The sequence below is a fragment of the Paramisgurnus dabryanus genome, chromosome 5, assembly GCF_030506205.2.
Source record: "Paramisgurnus dabryanus chromosome 5, PD_genome_1.1, whole genome shotgun sequence".
In the NCBI taxonomy this organism is placed as follows: Eukaryota; Metazoa; Chordata; class Actinopteri; order Cypriniformes; family Cobitidae; genus Paramisgurnus; species Paramisgurnus dabryanus.
In genome coordinates, this window is record NC_133341.1 from 2,092,007 (window position 1) to 2,110,440 (window position 18,434).

General features: G+C 36.5%; 2 long non-coding RNA genes across 2 annotated transcripts; one reads left to right on the forward strand and one right to left on the reverse strand.

Moving 5' to 3' along the window:
- The first annotated feature begins 4,541 nt into the window (after positions 1 to 4,541).
- On the forward strand, positions 4,542 to 6,066 carry LOC135774069 (uncharacterized). Its single transcript, XR_010543623.2, has 4 exons — positions 4,542 to 4,612; positions 5,275 to 5,364; positions 5,463 to 5,540; positions 5,719 to 6,066. It is a non-coding gene; the product is annotated as an uncharacterized lncRNA (long non-coding RNA).
- A 6,760-nt stretch (positions 6,067 to 12,826) lies between these two features.
- LOC135774070 (uncharacterized) lies at positions 12,827 to 14,448 on the reverse strand. Its single transcript, XR_010543624.2, has 3 exons — positions 14,321 to 14,448; positions 13,861 to 13,909; positions 12,827 to 12,999 (listed from the first exon to the last, which is right to left on the reverse strand). It is a non-coding gene; the product is annotated as an uncharacterized lncRNA (long non-coding RNA).
- Between the last annotated feature and the right edge of the window lie 3,986 nt (positions 14,449 to 18,434).

Here is an 18,434-nt window from a genome sequence, read left to right on the forward strand (position 1 = left end):
CGAGGCAGCTCGTGCATGAGAATTGACGTCATCCGTAGCAACGAAGACTCACTCTTAGTTTAGGAGTAATCATTTTTCCTTACTAAAAGTAGGTCTGAAAGGCATTGTGAATAACTTTTAAGAGAAAACTCCTAGCTAAAATCTTTTAGTGCGATTTAGGAGTACTCTTAGTGATAAGATAAAATGCTTTGTGAATACGGCCCCAGATGAATAACGTTCTTGGTTTATTTGCAAGTAAAAAGTTAAACTTTCGGAAACTAAAAAACTAGCAACGTTTTGATGATTCACTGTTGCTTTCTGTGAATCATGTCAAAAATCAAAATGCTTAACTACACTTGTTTGCAAACGTCGGTATTCCCGATTGCCATTGTTTAGATACACTTAGGTGTATTGTGTTGTCTGTAAATATTAGCAACCTTTGAGAAAAAACACAGTCTAGAAATGTAAAGTCTAACTGAATGGTAGTGTTGCAACTACGCATGTTTTACGAATGGTAAATATATTGTAATGTGCTTAAAAATGGTCCTGATAAGTTAAAATTCTTGAGTAAAAATGTTGGCATGATTCAGTTATTGAAGCACAGGATTCATAGAGTTATATAGGTTATGCAAAGTAACTGACGTGTCTATGTAAAAATCACCAAAATTGTGTCAAGTCATGCATGCGGATTTAGCTTTTCATACTGATGCAAGTCACTTTTATTTTTACATAACATAACAAGTGTCACACTTTGTATGAACAAGATGTTTACAAGTCCAAATGACCGAATGTAGTGGTAACATTTCACACAAACGTTTATTATGAACTTTCTAAGAGCTGAAACCAGAACTTATCAAATAAGCAGCCTATAGATGGAAAGAAGGTGAAGCAAAATTAAAAGACCATGTTCAAATGTTTAAAGGTAGGTCGTGAAAAAAGTGAATGTGTTTTCAGGTGTACGAGGTGTCCCAGGAACTCGCATTGTTTTCAATCATCACCAAAGGTTATGATGTTGTCTAGATACAATAGAAAGTGTATGCATGTGCCAAGACCCTTGTCGATCAGAAAGTCAGCAGCAATTTCAACAATTTCACGCACATTGATTTGGTCCTTCTTTGTCGCTACGGCAACACATACATCTATTACATATGCAGACATGAGGAGGATGTTAGTGTCACAAGGTGACGATATTTTCAGGGGCGGAACCAAAGTTAAGGAAGTGTTTCCGCCCGGACCGGAAGAGATGGACACCGGAACTTCCGGTAGCGCCGCGAGAGGGAAAATCGGCGAATTGGATGCAGCTGTGTCTAGTTAACAGGAGCGGTTGATGATTGGAGGACACGCTGAGCAGGGCAGTATGTAAGAACAGCTAAAATCACAGTTTGGGGTCGTTGTGTGCAGTGTTGAAGTGCTGCGTTATATCCTCTGGTACGCTGGTTGTGGGCTGTTTATCTCTCTCTCCGGCTGAAGCTTATATGGCTGTGTGGACTTTGTAAACCTTAAGGGTTGAAGAAAGAACGGAAACTTTGGAAACTGGAACACAATAACGAAGAGGAAGCAGAGATAGCGTGAGTGTATATCTGCATGGAAAGTATTGAGATGCATGAAATTGCTGTGTAACCCTGTTAGGGGAAGAGACGCCCTGTGTTGTGTGACCGAGGGCGATCGCTGTGTGAATTAGAACAGAGGACAGTTGGAACAAAGGTTTACAGCATCCGTGAGTATAAAACATTCACTGCATGAAAAGAGCTGTATACGGACAAATACGGGATGGGAAATCTCTGCTAAACTTTAGGTTTGCCAGATTTTCGAGGCAGAGTGCTTGGAAAGGTAATACACCATAGTAAACTCGTTAAACATCCAGAAACCTTACGTTTGTGGATGTATGTAGGAACTGGTGGAAGTTTCCAGGAATCCTTACAGCTGGTTGTGAGGAGGGGTGGGTGTGAGGTGTGAAGGGCTTTTTATATGTTAATGACCCACAGGTAGAGGTGTCTTCTTTGTTTTCAGAGCTGAGTGGGGTGGGGTGGGGGTTAATCATGTCTCTTTAAGACAGCACATACAGTATTGTGGTACATAAAAACTGTGTTTTCTAAATACGTTTACCATTAATATAATTTAATTAGTCTATTTAAGAAACTTAGCATAATTCAAAATATTTTCAATGAACACAATTACCATTTTAATGTGTGAAAATTATGTCTCTGACTCAAGAGAAATGCAACAAATGTTATTTCAGAATATATATTTACAACACTTTGAAAACATGTCTCCAACTGCCCTAGGTCAGAATATTGTGCACGTATCTCTCAATGCTGCATACATCGTTTAAAAGAAGCCATTCAAATGACATCATGTAACACATTTTTGCTAGCTAGGATGTTGATAAATTGGAAACAAAAATATCAATAGACAGGTCCATAATCTAAAAGACAGTCTTTCACATATGAATGCAAAACATGTTGGGTGATACAGACTGACAAACTCGGGTAAACATATCTGCAGATACCTGTCAGCTACTGTACTTTTAATCCAGAGGTGCCCAAAGTTGGCCCACAATAGACCTTTAATTTGGTCCATCATGCCACGTGAGATAAGGAAAAAGAAAACAAAAGTCATTGACGCAGATGCTCGTATTTTTTATTAAACATTTTCTAAAATGTATCATTTTTTTGTTGTATTTTTACATTACAAAATGTAAATTAAAATTAAATGCAAGGGATTAAAGTTATTTTTTTATGTTTCATGCATTCTTGAAGGTGTATAAAATGCATCACGGAAATTTTAACAAGACTGGCAGACTGAAGAGATGGCGGATAGTTCAGACCTTGAAGGGATGCAAGATGCTGTGTTGATTTTTACATCTCTTGAGAAAAAGATGACATAATGTATGTCCTTATAAAACTTCAGACCTGTAAAAAAGACTCTGCTCAGATGTCTTTCTTTAATGATAAGGCTGTACTGAGGTCAGTTTGGCATTGACTCGGGGTGTGGTTTAAACTGAGACTGCGCGAGAGCAGCGGGAGAAGTGGCTTCATATTGCAATTGCAGACCGCAAAGTTTTCCATCTCCGTAACTTTTATAAAAACGGAGCGTTTTTAGATCCTCTGCGTTTTTAGGTCCTTTGTGGATGTATGTAGGAACTGGAATTAATGGACTCGGGTACTATAGGCTAAAAATGAACAGGTTAAAAAGCCTTGGAAAATAAAACTGCATAAGTTATGCATAAACAGAGTAATGTTTGCTTATTTATTTTTAAAATTATAAATTAGGGGTTATCAGGGCAACTTTAATTTTAATATAACACAACAACATTTACTTTTGGCCCACGGCCCTCAGTCAGGTTTGGCCCTTGTAAGGAAAATGTTTGGGCACCAATCAATGTTCTAGTCTATCTGAGGAGGTAACTTTTAGCATATGATAATGCATGCTTGTACAAAGTCAGTCCACATATTAATGTTTGTCTTCAATCAATCAATTTAAATAAAAGAGATGTAGACTTTATAATATAATAAGGGTCAATATATCACAGTGAAAAAAGACATACATGCATTTTTACTTTAACATGAACTAATGCTGAGTTAAGGCATATACTAATCATAAACTATTGAAGAGTCATCATTAACTACAACATGACATGTTTTTCATTGTTAGTTAATGCAATCATTTACAATAAATTAATTAGGCTACATGTCTTAACTCAGTATTAGTTTATATTTACTTATATTTAAGTAAAAATTCATTTAGGTATACGTTAAATGTTTCCAATGATTAGTATGGCAGTTAATCCACTAAACCCAGACATAATTCCTGAGGCATGTTTATACAGAGTTTTGTATTTCATCAAGAAAGTGCTGATTCACAAAGATTTTATATTTAAGAAAATCTGAGCATCATTCAAAATAACTGTTAACATGTTTTTCAACTAAACATGCTTTGTCAACGTAATAAACTTTATAAAAACATTTATTTTAATTTTTTTATTAATTATCAAGTATAAAGAACAATGCATAGTGTGAAAACACGGATTATAAAAAAGTATATTAAGTGCGAGCAGAGGATCAAGAAGAAACAACGCCAAAGGACTTCATTTCCCAGGATGCACCTGCACTCATCTGCCCCCACCCTTCAGGTGCAACCGCTTTACCTATGGGCTTGACGGGAAGATTCAAAATCAAACATGAATCGGGAGAATGTGATAAATGTGGAGAATTAGAAACAGTAATTCATATTATTAATGCGTGTTCTGCATATGAAAGGGAGAGATTTCAGTTAATACAAGAATTACGATGTAGGGGAGTTGAAAATATTTCATTAAAAGTATTGTTAGGAAAAGAGGGTAGGCAATCAAGAATTCAAGAAGTATTATTTAAATATTTGAAAAACATAGGAATAATAAACAGAATTTAGGTTTTAAATAATTTTTTTTTGTTTTTTTTTTGTATTTCTTTCTTCCAAATCTATGCCCACTCCACACTCCAGATCAGTAGGTGGCGGTAATGCACCTTTTCGTTGGTTTGCCAAACCGCCATAAAACACCAGAAGAAGAAGAAGAAGAAGAAGAAGATTCAAAATCACGAACCGTTACTGCATGGACTACTCTCGGTCTCTTTGTTTGCTCATCGACATTACAGTAAGTTTGATTTAATTCATTTGCCTGCATCACGCTGATCGGTTGCCTATTTGTTCATATTATGTTATTTACTATGATTCGTTTTTGTCTTTAAATTCTAACAGTTCTAGTATAAAGCACAAACAGTAAAACTTTAAGGGTATACGTGGTACACAGCGGTAAACATGAGGTTAAAAATACGCGAAGTAACATTCAAACCGGGCTGTTAGAAGAATCAATTTGATGTTTAAATTTTTAAAAACAAAACTTTAAAGAAGCCAAGATGAGACGTTCTTTGCTTAAAACAAACAAAGCAACAGTAACTTGTGTGTTGGAAATGTTAGCAGCTAGCAAGTGTTTCTCTGCTATTTTAAATGATGCAGATGATCTTTTGTTGTTAAAAGCTCATTGCTTTAGTTCTGGTAGATGCTGCTTATTTTTCAAGACTTTGAGAGAACCTAGATGCTAATTGTAACGAAGCTTGGAGTCATAATATATTTTAACGTTATATGTTTGCTGTTCTTCATCTTTTTAAATTTGAAGTCTATTCATGTTTGTGTTTACAGAGGTCATGTACACTGTGGTCAACTTTGTGGTTCAATTTTAAAAATCAAACAGGTTAAATAGTAAACAGATATGTTATGATGTATGTGATTTTTGATTTTTAATTCTGTGTTTGCCAGAGAAATATAATGAAGTAACAGTGGAGGCAAAACATCAGACTGATCCAGACACTGAAGAAATTGATGTCACTGCAATCTGGCCAAAATGATGTAAGTTTAATAATGAAATTATTAAATTAAAGAGGTTAAATGGTTAATAGATGTGTTATGATGTATGTGATTCTATTTTTTTATTCTGTGTTTGATAGACAACTATATTGAACTAGCCTACTGTAATGAAGCTGCAGAACAACAGAGACTCTGAGGACATCAACACAGAAAATGAAGTAAGAAGATGTATATTATGAAGTTCTTTGATCATATATTGTTGTATCTTTGTACAGTTTAATGTAAACTTTCTAAAATGTTCAACTTTAATTATATGTCATTTGATTTGTCGTGTGTATCTGTATATGTGTATTAGTATTATGCCAAATACTTATATGTACTTTTATATTTCCAAAGGGCTCCAAAGAGATGTCTGTCCAGATGAGGGTGCATCAACTTTACCTTTGCTGACAACAGTTAACTTAACTCAAACCATTTAAGGAAATCGGTTGCCTTAACCCATTAAGTTTTAAAAAACATACATTTGAGTACTGTGAACTTAAGTCTTGTGCAATTATGCACTTATATTTAGGTAGTGTGAACTTAAATATAAGTGCATAACTGCATGTGACTCAATTTTTTTAAGTTCACAGTACTCAAATCTATGTGTTTTAAAACTTGAATGGTTTTAAATGTGAGAAATTACAGTGTTACAGTGAGAAATGTTTGAATAATTCCAAGACAGAGCTCTGCTATTGAATCTACACTGCAAAAAATCACTTTCTAATTTAGGATTTTTATCTTGTTTTCAGTAGAAAAACTAAAAATTCTTAAATCAAGATGTATTTTCTTGATGAGCAAAATTACCTAAGAAAATATGTGTAGTTTTTAGACAAAAATATACAATTTAAGTAAATTTGTGCCTAAACAAGCAAAAATATCTTAACAATGGATTGAGAAAATTGTGCTTAAATTAAGTTTTTATGAAAAAAGAAAACGTAAGATTTTTTTCTCACACCATTGGCAGATATTTTTGCTTGTTTTAAGCACAAATTCACTTAATGTGTGTGTGTGTGTGTGTGTGTGTGTGTGTATTTATTTTGTCTAAAACTAGACTTATTTTCTTAGGTCATTTTGTTCATCAAGAAAAAGCATTTTAATTTAAATAATATTTCTACTAAAAACAAGACAATAATACTATGTGAGAGTCATTTTTTGCAGTGTAGGACTGATTTCTTAAAGCAAGATCAATATAGTTGTTGTTTATTTTATTTAGATATTTACTACATTACAGTGGCAGCTGGTGACTTGTTTTTTGTGAGCACTCGATGCGAAGTTTGGCACAACATGTATATAGCCCGTCATTTGTGTGGTTCCCAATTTCAAAATATATGTTCTGCGTGTCGAGTGCGTGTATGTGCATCACGTGTTTTGACTAAACACGTGATGCACATGGTTTACATGAAGCAACAAACACATTTTAAAAACACAAGCAACACACATGACACTCCGAACACTTATTTTGAATTTGCAACTGCCACTGCTACATTACATTGTACTGCTTTGAATGTAGTTTTCATTGTTGCTTTTATTTTGTTTTATTTTACTCTAATATTGCTTTCTCTGTCTGTATATTTATAAGTTTAAATAGTATTGTTTATGTATGCAACTTCTAATATTTATGTGTAATATTATTTTGTGATTGTGACAATTGTGGATTGTTCAGTTTTTTTATTAAATAAACATTTCAAACTCAATTCAAGTTTTTATTTTTTTAAGGTTTTTGGGGGTGTATAGTAGGATATAGTGGGGGGGGGATTGTAGTCCATCTGCATAGCAGGCAAATAACCAATCAAGTCACTAAACTATGAGGGCTTGGGTTGGGCTAAATACAAAGTGTAACCAATCAAATAATCTCAACTGGAAAGTTGTGTCCCAATAGTTGTCAGAGTTTTGGGAGGGAGTTTTAAAAGCAACCAATCAGTGTTGGGATTAAACACCAATGGGGACACTAGAATTGTGCAAAGGTGTGAAATCCCAGTACCTCTGTAGGTGTGAAAATGTCCCCTGACAAAATCTTCAATGGGATTATTTGCCATGGCAACAAATGGCTGCATATACCACAGGAATATCCCCTCAGCAAGATACATCCGAATTGGTATCATTACGGGAGTTTCCTAACTTGGTGGAATTAGAAGTTTACCCTCAGTGGAACTAGTAGATACTTCCGAAAATCAGTGGTGTTTACAGGAGTTTCCTAGTACGGATACACCTCTTTTCATGCGGTGATTGAGTTGAAGGCACACTGTGCAAATAACTTGTTGTTATAGCGATTATCTCTGAGTGAAAGAGGACGGCCCTACCCCTAAATTAGCGTGGTGGGTGAGCCTAAGGAACATTTGCTGGGGCTAGCCACGGCGACACATCTACCGACTGGGCCGTATTAACCATCGCCGAACAGAACCCGGCGAAGTGGAGAAAGGCGGGCGTCCTAAGTGTGCACTGGATTGTGGTGGGTGAGTCTTTGTGCTGTGGAACTTTCACTTTGACGTGGTGCTGTGTATTGCTGTGTATTGCTGTGTGTCTTGTCAGACAAAACCCCCGCCTTCATACGCCTCGTCGAGGGAGAACGAAGAGGCTGACGGTCACAGTGTGGTTATTTAATATATGTTGTGAGCACGCCCCAGGTGGAGAGTAACAGTGTGGTGCCCAGAACGATCCCGGTCCTTGACATCGGAGTGGGTCTAGGAGTGGCGGTGAAGCCTGGAGTAGTACGGTTGTGTGAGTACGATTACGAGTCACTAGTGTGGATCTTGTCATCTGTGTGATACTTACCATTGCAAAAGAGAGAGAGAGAGGGGTAGAAAATCCCGTCTGTCCCGAGGTCTCGTCGAAGGGGCGCCCCTGTCCGGTGTTCGATCGCCTAAGGACGGTGAAGAGAGGGCAGCGCTCGGCCTGGTGAGACAGTACGACGTTTCCCCCTCTCTGCAAACGCTGAGCTTGTCGAGAGGGTCTGTCCCCGACGCCACATGGGAACCGCTTACTCCGGCTGACCTATTGAAGACATCAGTGTCGTAAGTCCGCCATCCCGTGTAACCAAAATTAGTATATTCAGGGATCTACTTGTTAGGAACAAAGAACGTGCTGTGCAAAGTTGGAACGAATGGAACGCCACGAGAGGAACTGTGTGAAACCCGTACATACTGTACGCTGTGTCCAGCAGAGAGGTGAGAGTAAACCAAGTCTAAGTAACTGTGCCTCTGTGTCCCAGCCGCTGTCTGTGGAGAAAGAGAGAGAGAGAGAGAGTGAGCGACACGAAAAGGAACTGTGTGAATCCCGTACTTACTGTACGCTGTGTCTAGCAGAGAGGTGAGAGTAAACCATGTCCAAGTAACTGTGCCTCTGTGTCCCAGCTGCTGCCTGTGGAGGAGAAGAGAGAGGGGGAGAGAGAGAGTGAGCGACACGAAAAGGAACTGTGTGAAACCCGTACTTACTGTACGCTGTGTCCAGCAGAGAGGTGAGAGTAAACCAAGTCCAAGTAACTGTGCCTCTGTGTCCCAGCTGCTGCCTGTGGGGAAAGAGAGAGAGAGAGAGAGAGAGAGAGAGAGAGTGAACGACACGAAAAGGAACCGTGTGAAACCCGTACTTACCGTACGCTGTGGCCGGCAGAGAGGTGAGAGTAAACCAAGTCCAAGTAACTGTGCCTCTGTGTCCCAGCTGCTGCCTGTGGAGGAAGAGAGAGAGAGAGAGAGAGAGTGAGCAACACGACAAGGAACTGTGTGAACCAACCTACTTACTCTGCCGCCTGTGGAGAGGAAAAGAAAGGAGAGAAGAAAAAGGGAAGGAATCTATACTTACCCTACCGTACTCCAAGTGAAGGCGAGAAGAGGTCCTTCACTGCTGGTAGTAGCTGATTCCCGGTGTTCTGCAGCAGCCTGTAGGAAAAGGAGATACCCGTGAGGCAAAGGAACATTGTCATAACCCCCCAGAGCCCGTACGGAGGAAAGACTCCGCAAGGCGAGAAAGGTACGCAGAGGAATACAATAGGCTAAACACTCATCTCGTTTTCATTTCTGCCTCCAGGAGGGAAAGGAGGGCGCCACGGGTAGACAAGACCAGGCAGGAGCCCGAGTCCTACATCCTCGGCCAGCAGTGCCTTGGACCCCTGTTGTCCCCCCCTTTCTTGTTACTCTTCCTGGCCGTGGCCTACCTGGAGGGCAGAGCCGAGAGTACTACTTTTTAAGTGCCCCTTTCCCAACTCCCAAGTTCATTTTAAATATTTAAATAAATAAAGTCTTGTTTTATACTTACCTGTACTCGTTGTTGTCTGGTCATTGGGTTGGCTTTGGGGACCTCCTCGAGGTGGAAATTAGAAAGGGGCGTGGCTTAGCCAAGTAGTAGCCAGCCCCGGGGCGTGACATTAGCAATGTCAAAGTCCTCCTCATCATCACATTCATACATAGCATCTAGGGCTTTTTTGATGAACACATTGATCGGTTCATCGGCGTTAACAGACACTTGAACCATCTAATCAAAAGATTTGTCCAGACTTTTCACGACATCTGTTTTTTTCTTGAGGTTGGTTACACATTTACACATTTACACATTTAATGTAATTGATAAGTGCTTTATTCTTTAAGTTGATGAGTTCTTTCTGAAAGTCTGAAAACTATACTAAACCTAATATACTAATAACCTAAAGTTAAAAGTCTCAGTTTTTAGACGGGTAATGTTTTGTAATATGTGTCTTTTTGTCTTTACTTATGCTGTACTTATTAGTATGATGAAAGCAACGCAATCTGCATTAATGCAGGCCCCTTGTATAAACCCAGTCCTGCTATCGCGGGAGGACTGGACATGCTTTACGAGTTAAAAAACAAAATATCTCGGTCCTCACCCGGGCACTGCCATAACGATTTACGATTCGGAGTGGAAGCATCTCTCAGGAATGCAACTTTAAGGACTACGATCTGTGTAAGTGGCAGAAGACCATATCTTTGTATTGAACAGTTTATTTGAAAAAACATAACTTCTGTTTTGAAAATCAGGTCATCTATACAAAATGCAGAATAGGACATTTAAAAATTACACATCAATTTTTACTCTCTAGAGAAAATCCTACAAAATGTTCATCTTGACAGAATTCATTGTTCTTTATTTTTTTAGATTGTATTTCATCTGCTGCTGTGAGAAACCTTTTTTATTCTGTTGGTACTATTGAAATGGTTTTTTAATCAGTCGAATCCGTGCTTAGTGCTAAGATTTTTAGAGGAAGTTAAATTTAAACATATTTTCTAGTCTTAATTTATTTAATTACAGTTTATTTTCACCATAAATATAGCTTAAGAAACCGGTATGGCTTTTAAAAGAAAAGAAAAAACACTTAATTTCTTTGATCCGTTTACCAAAAAAAATTGTATTTAATGAAACTATTCATCCCCTGATCAAAATAATTTGTAGAGAGGCAGCTTATAATGATGTCACGCATTGCAAAATGGCGCATGTTAAAAGTTAAAGTTTTTTCGTCGCCATAGCGAGATGCTCCACGCTATTTTTCCATTCTCTCACCGGAGTACCGTGCGAGCTGCATGGGCAATCCATGTTTGTGATTTTCGTAACTGTGATTTTCCTGGCTTTTATTATACATATTGGTCCCCACCTTATATAAATTATGATGGGAGCATGGAATGTGTTTTAATGAAGACCACTTGTGTAAACACTGTTTTTATTCTTTTATCGTAGGAGGACATGATTTAACGCGCCCCGAAGATAACCCCGGACGTAAACATGTCAACGCGACGTGGGCGGTCCGGTTAAAAGTTCAATGCTACGTGGGCGGTCGGTTCAAAAGTTCAGAGCAGCGTGGGCGGTCAGTTCAAAAGTTCACGACGTGGGAGGTCCGGTCAAAGGTTAGCCCCTCCCTGGAGGTCAAAGGTTCACGACGTGGGTGGTCCGGTCAAAGGTCACCCCTCCCTCGCAGGTCAAAAGGTCAGCCCCTCCCCTGAGGTCAAAGGTCACCATCAATCATTTTTATGTGACAGTATGTCGCCCATATATACTACTGTCATGCCACCGGGTTGAAGGTTGCTGCTGCCAGCACTTATTCAGCCCCACTTGCGTAATTTGCCGGCTTTAAAAATGTTAGAGCAAGACGCACGGGTTGCTTTTCAAAGCGCTCGCCTGTGAACACGAGTTTAGATTCAGATGCGTCTGTATTTGAGGGCGTTTGCCGCGCGTCTAGATGCGTGACCTGATACGAACGGCCACTTAACACTCTGGGGTCGGCTGCGGCGCGGGCGCCGCAAACTCTTTATTTTTCGATCACTCCCCAAAGAGACTTAGATAACTCTGCTGATTTTTGACATACAGATATGATTTATACATCATTTAAAACGTTAAATTGTCTAGTTTTTTTCTGTCCACTCCCAATAAAAAGAGCATGTTGTGCTTTTCGCAAAATTAAGAAAATAAACATGATGCGCGTTTTGTTCTCTCTCCCTCAGTGAAGTCCTTTCAGAAACACGTCAGAAAAATGAACTGTAACTTAACGAATATTTGTCATATAAACAAAAGATAAATGTCTACATAATGCTTGGAATGTCTGCTTTTGGAAGATGTAAGTGAAATCGAAAACAAATATTGTAATTCGTTGTTAACTGTATTAGAAGAGAGAGATGTACCGTCTTTCTTCTGTTGCTTCATTATCTATAATGAGCCACGCCCCGCTCCATTGAAGAAAAGAGCAGAGATCATCCATATTCATTAGTCAACCCCACAGTCAATGGACATTCCGTCTCTGCAGCCATTCACTGCTGTGTTGAGTTTTAATCCGAGTGCTGGAAACATGACATCTACTTGTTTACTCGTGACTGTAACTACCCTGGTGAAAAAATAGTATGCTAAATATATTTAATTTTGATATACTTAAGTATACTTGCAGTCACACTAATGACCAGTATACTTAAAGTGTGCTATTGATTAGTTTATTTAAAGAGTGCTATTTTGGAACAACTAATTTTGTACTTAATATATTTTAGTTGTATATTAATTGTAACAAAGTACAACTTTAAGTGTATTTAGTGTACTTTTGTGTGCTAAAGTGGAACAACTTTAAGTGTATTTAGTACAATTTAAGTACATGACTGTTTTTGTGCTAAATTCATGCTTGATAAGTGGATTTAGAGTGTGTTTTATTTATGTTAGGAGTACATTACAAATGTATTATGAGTGTCTTGCAAACATACAATCAGTATATCTTAAATAGACTGTTTGCGTACATTCTATATATTTTTGGCCAATCCAAAATTCTAAAAACTGCCCTGGTGAAAAATGAATATGCCAAGTACATTACATTTTGTATACTTTTACATACCTGCAGCTAGATTAGTAATGAGTATACTTCAAGTGCGTTAATAATTAGTTAACTTAAAGAGTGCTATTTTGGGAATAGATTACTTTAGCTGGTAACATAACCAAAATAATTTTTTCCAAATAAATAAAAGCTGATTAAAACAGTCAAAAACAATTCATTTTAAATATATTTAAAATATAGTTTTATTCACAGCATTCAAAGTGTACAGTATTTGCCTAAAAATTGAACAATTACTCATTGAAGAATGTCAAGATGATTGAGTTTACAACGTCTTTCTCTCCCAAATCAACTTTAGTCTGGCAGGTTTTGGTTCAGCCTAAGGAAATCTGAAAAAGAGAGACAATAAGCTCAATTAAAAAGTGTTTAATATTAAAACATTACATTTATTTAAGACTTACTGTATTAAATCTATAGTTTACTGGCAGAGATTGTATAGCAGATATATTTTTACCTAAACTAGAGCTTGACTTAAATGTCATCATATATATTAAGGGGCAGTTTTCCAGACAGGAATTACACTAGTCCTAGACTAAAATAAATGTAAGAGCTGTCCAAACTGAAAACAACTTGCTCTGACATATCTTAAAATACATCAGTGCCCATTGTTTTACATCGTTATGCACATAAGTAATGTTTTTAGTAAGGCATGTTTGTTAAAACTATCCTAATTAAACTAAGGTCTAGTCCTGGATAAAGCTAATCCCTGTCCGGGAAACCACCCCTAAGAGTTTTCATTATAATGACTTGCCTATATGGGCTGCAAAATCCTCCTTACATAAAATACTTCTGCTCCTAAAGAAAGATTTTATTGTATTAAATTTAAATGTAAAAATTGTCAGAAAGAAAATGCAACAAGCAGACAATTGGGTGTTTCCTGGAAAGGGATTATCTTAAAACAGGACTAGGCCTTAGTTTAATTAAGAAATATAACCAGTTTCAAAAAACATGCCTTAATAAAAACATTACCTGTGTGCATTTTGAGGCAAAACAAAGGACACTGGTGTATTTTAAGATATGTCAGTGCAAGTTGTTTTCAGTTTGGACAGCTCTTACATTTATTTTAGTCTAGGACTAGTCTAATCCCTGTCCGGGAAACCGCCTCAATATGTATAACGTTATCTAAACTGAAGCTTGATTTACTACTACGAATGAATTATTATTTATCTTAAGAGTTTAAAATGACTTACCATTAGCTGCAAAGTCCTCCCTACAAATGTCTTTGAAAAACTTTAGCTTCTGAGGAAAGAATGCAGCATCATTAATACTAAATACAGTTAGGTAAAAGCCTTACAACCTCTAAACAGTCAATAAATGGTTAACTTTCACGCTACATTTAAAAAACAGATTTGACTGACGCTACCTTTTTTCATTAACATAATATGCATATAATATACATACACACCAATACATATATTTAACAAAACAATCGGGTGTACTAATTCGATATAACAGGCTGACAGTGCTATCTTTCAAACCTTTAACATTAGCTATAAGCTAAGCTAAGCTACACAGCAGCTTATCACTAATAGCGAGTTAGACACCGCGTTATTGACAACATTTCGCATTCGAAATATGATAGTCTACTGATAAACGTCAGAATGGTCAAACGATAATCAAATATATTAATTTTAAGATATTTTAACGTACCTTGGGACTGAATCCGTCCGTCTTGAACGACTGGTAAAAATCAAAATACGTGCGTCGTGACGTCATCACACACACGTCAGATGCATTATTCAAATCTCAGAATTCACTTTTCTCTGAAATGCATTTACGAAAACTGTTTAAGTTTTGTACAGCTAAAAGCGGTATGCAATTGACTGAAAAACTACAAAAAAAACAAACACTCATATTCCCCTTACGAAAATGAATGTTTTTTTTTTTGTGGTAAAAGTTTAGTAACCATGTTTTTTTTTGGTGTATTGATTATTATTAGCAAAACCACGGTTATTTTGTGGTAAAACACAGTTAATTGGTTTATCCAATGCTTGACTATAGTGAAGTTAAAGTGTACCTTATGTTAATAGTATATTACAAATGTATACATCTACAATATAAAATGTAACTGAACATACTGCTCTCTCGTAATTTTAAGCCCACGTTATTTCTCCATAAAATAATATACATTTGTACACCCCATATACTTTCAAAATGTACTTAAAATATACTGTTTCTAAAGAATACTAAATAATGTATTTTAGAAATATACTGTCAGTGCATTATTATAATGATAACTTTAAGCATACCGATAAAGTATACCTAAAATACATTTTAAAATAAGTTTAAATTTAGTATACTTTAAAAATTACACAAAACTTTAACTTTAAGTATATTTTTCTAAAGTATACTTTTAGAAAATATACTAAAGTATAATTATTTTGAAGTATGTTAAAAGTTTAATTGTAAAAAATACACGCAAATATGTTGTAAGCATACTTTAAATATGTTTAAAGAAAGTACATTCCTTTGTAAGTATATTTGTAATGTACTATTGCAAAGTTAAATATACTTGAAATACAATAAAGTATATTTGTTTTTCACCAGGGTAAAGTTATCTCCAGACGCGAGTGTGACTCGATCGACGTCCAAACGCACACACAAACACACAATACCTCATATTTGAAGCGCTTTGTGGTATCATTATAAAAGATGCGATTGCACACATCACATACTTGTTTACTCGCGCCTAAATCTCCAGACAGACGCGAGTGTGTGTGCTTCGTCAGTGTGACAGGATCGATGTCCGACATATAAATCCTTATTTACTTGCGGATGTGTGTCAGTTTCTCCAGACGCGAGTGTTTTCTTTGTCTTCCGTCAAACAGCTGAGGCGACGGGAACGCACATACACAAACACGCGAGTCAGGAAACTCGACGCGCTTTTTGGTATTCTTATAAAATACGTGATTGCAAACAGTACAATCCTTATTTAGTTGCGTCTAAGCGCATATCTCCGCACAGCAAGTTTATTAAACACAGGATCACTCGCATGTGCACACATTCACTGCTTTCATGATCAACACGTGAGGTAATGGCGGCGGCTGTAAACAAACATTGATAAGTTTATCACGCGTGTCCCTGGTTGTGTTTCTACTATAATGATTACAAAAACACAAATAGGAGTCCAGACAACGATAGGCAGTTGTTCTTTTGAGCTTTTTACTGCACAAAAGTAAACCTCTCGCTGGCCAACCAAACACAAACCCTGTGTTCACTTTATGATGGCCAAACAGTACCTTTACCATGATTAGGCTACTATGGTTTTTAAAAGGTAACTTATACTTGTGATATTAATAGAAAATATATATATAGATAGATAGATAGTGTTGTGGTTTTCTTTTTCCTCCAATGAAACAATCTTCAGTCTTAGGTTTTGATTTCAAGAGATAGACTTTTATTTTCCGGACAAAATAAGAAGCCGAGGCCGCCCTGGTTAATCCCCCCAGAACCAGAGTTCTGGGAGGATTCCCCAAATCAGTCTGAGTCCCTGAGCCAGGCTTGGTAAATATATATGGTCTTTGTCCCCACCCCTCATGGTTACAACAATTATGTTTATTTTCAGGCAAGACCCACATGACATCCCTCAGACCAGTGTCTCTTTTCCTTGACCTATTTGACCCTTGACTATTTGCTAATACTAAAACCCTTTGTGCCCTGAAACATGAATACAGACAGCTGTTCCACACAGATGGCTTTTACAACTCCTAACACAGGTGGCTTTTTAAAACACCTTACACATACGCACCACACAGATGGCTTTTATAAGGCATAGTAAACTACTTCATAATAAAAAGGCATAGTTGGATTATAATGGTAAACTCATGATGCACATTTAAAGATTAAAATAAACTTCTTCATAATCCCCGCTCTGAGGCTTAATTTAGCCTCACTTTTCCTGCTTATTTTAATCCGGAGTGCAGTTTCATAATTCAGCCTTCTCAGTTATTACTAACTTGTGACTAAAGAAAGTCACTATACATTACCAATTACCCAATTATGCCACAGCACTTCGAACTATGGACATTAAGAACAAACTTCTTTCCATTCTCAGTTTGTGTTGAATGTAAAAGTGAAAGAACATAAGTCCTAAACAATTTGTGCGCAGTTGGTTCCGCTCCTGCTATTGGTCATCACCATTATGTAGAATATATAATACAATAAAGTAAAAGTAACCAAAATAAAGACAAAGAAACCCAAAAAGCAAATAAAACAAAAAATGACTAAGCATAAAAACAAAAAGTAAATCATTCATAATACGAAATATTTGTTTCAATACAAATACAGCTTATTCCTCTTCTTCGTCATCATCATCATCATTATCATCGTCGGTACCACAATATTATCTACCAGTTGCAATTCAATACTGTTTTTGTTGATTTCAAATGTTTACATCATCCTAATATTTTAACTTCCATTTGGTTTTCTAACCAGACACCTACACCTCATTTACCCACTAACCTCTAATGAATTCAGTATATGTTATCGTGTATTTCTAATGGCTGCATCTAGTTGTTATCCTAAGATAAATTAATGCCGTATTTGTAAACTTAATAATCTACTTTTTGATTGTAGTACTGTACATAATTTATTTATCCTGTATTTTTATTCTGACAACACTTTATTAACTTCCTTATTTATCTTAATCCTATCCCTTTATCCAATTTGGTATCCATTTAGTTGATCAACAGAATCTACATATAATTTATGATTAATTGTTTTGTTCATCCTTTTATAAGGATTTTAAATAGCCTTTCTTTTGTAATGATTTCCTGTCTCCATCATATTTAAGTACTTTTCTCTCCTTCCTAATGTTAACGAGGTCAAACATTTTCTTTTTCTACCAATCCAAAATAATTCTCCAAACGATATTGTTTGATCTTCAAATATCTTCATTGTATATGTTGCTCTGATTTGATTATAGTCTTCTTCTAATACCATTTCTCTTCTTATTTGTACACCTTAAGCTAGACACTTTGATGTCTTCATAATAGATCTAGAGTTTTTATAGTTGATTTATTCAAAATTCCTATTGAATTTTTCTAAGTCTATAATTCCATAAGGCTTACATTTTCTTGTACTGTATCATTATGAAATCTCTATCCTTCCTTTTTCTTATTTTTAATGTTTTTTTTTAATATACCATTGACACCAATTTCCAAATGGTGGCCTGCAAAATTTTTAAACTCAGATTTTCCCAGATGACCTTAAATATTATCAAGATGAGTTGACCTTAACTTTTTCTCTTAATCCATAAGAATTCTTGTTGAATTTATCACCCTATTTATGTGGACTTGAAGATGTTATTGCATTATTGAAATCTGGTTTAGTTTAGATCATAAAAAGCAACTTTGCAAATATATTTCCTTAACTAAATATTCCCCATTTGTATCATTGTTATCTTTGGGATGTTTCTTATAAAATGTCCACCTTATGTTCTCTGTTCAATGTCTCTGTGTTTTCAGTCTTTCTTTTAGATTCTGTTCCTTTGATATTGTTGCAGATCTTTCACTGGGCCTCGTTTAAGGCAAAAGTCCATCGCCAGGCAGTTTAATTGACTGTAGCCATGCAAATCTTCTGTAGTAATCGGGTTCATTCTTTAATTGACTGTAGCAATGCAAATCTTCTGTAGTAATCAGCTTCGTTCTTTGCAATTCAATTTCTTTTGACAATTTCTCTTTTTCACTTCTTCCTCTCGGTGCTCAAAACTTTGCTCTCCATCCGTCGGTATACTTGAATTGCTTTTACTTTGATTTGGTTTTGA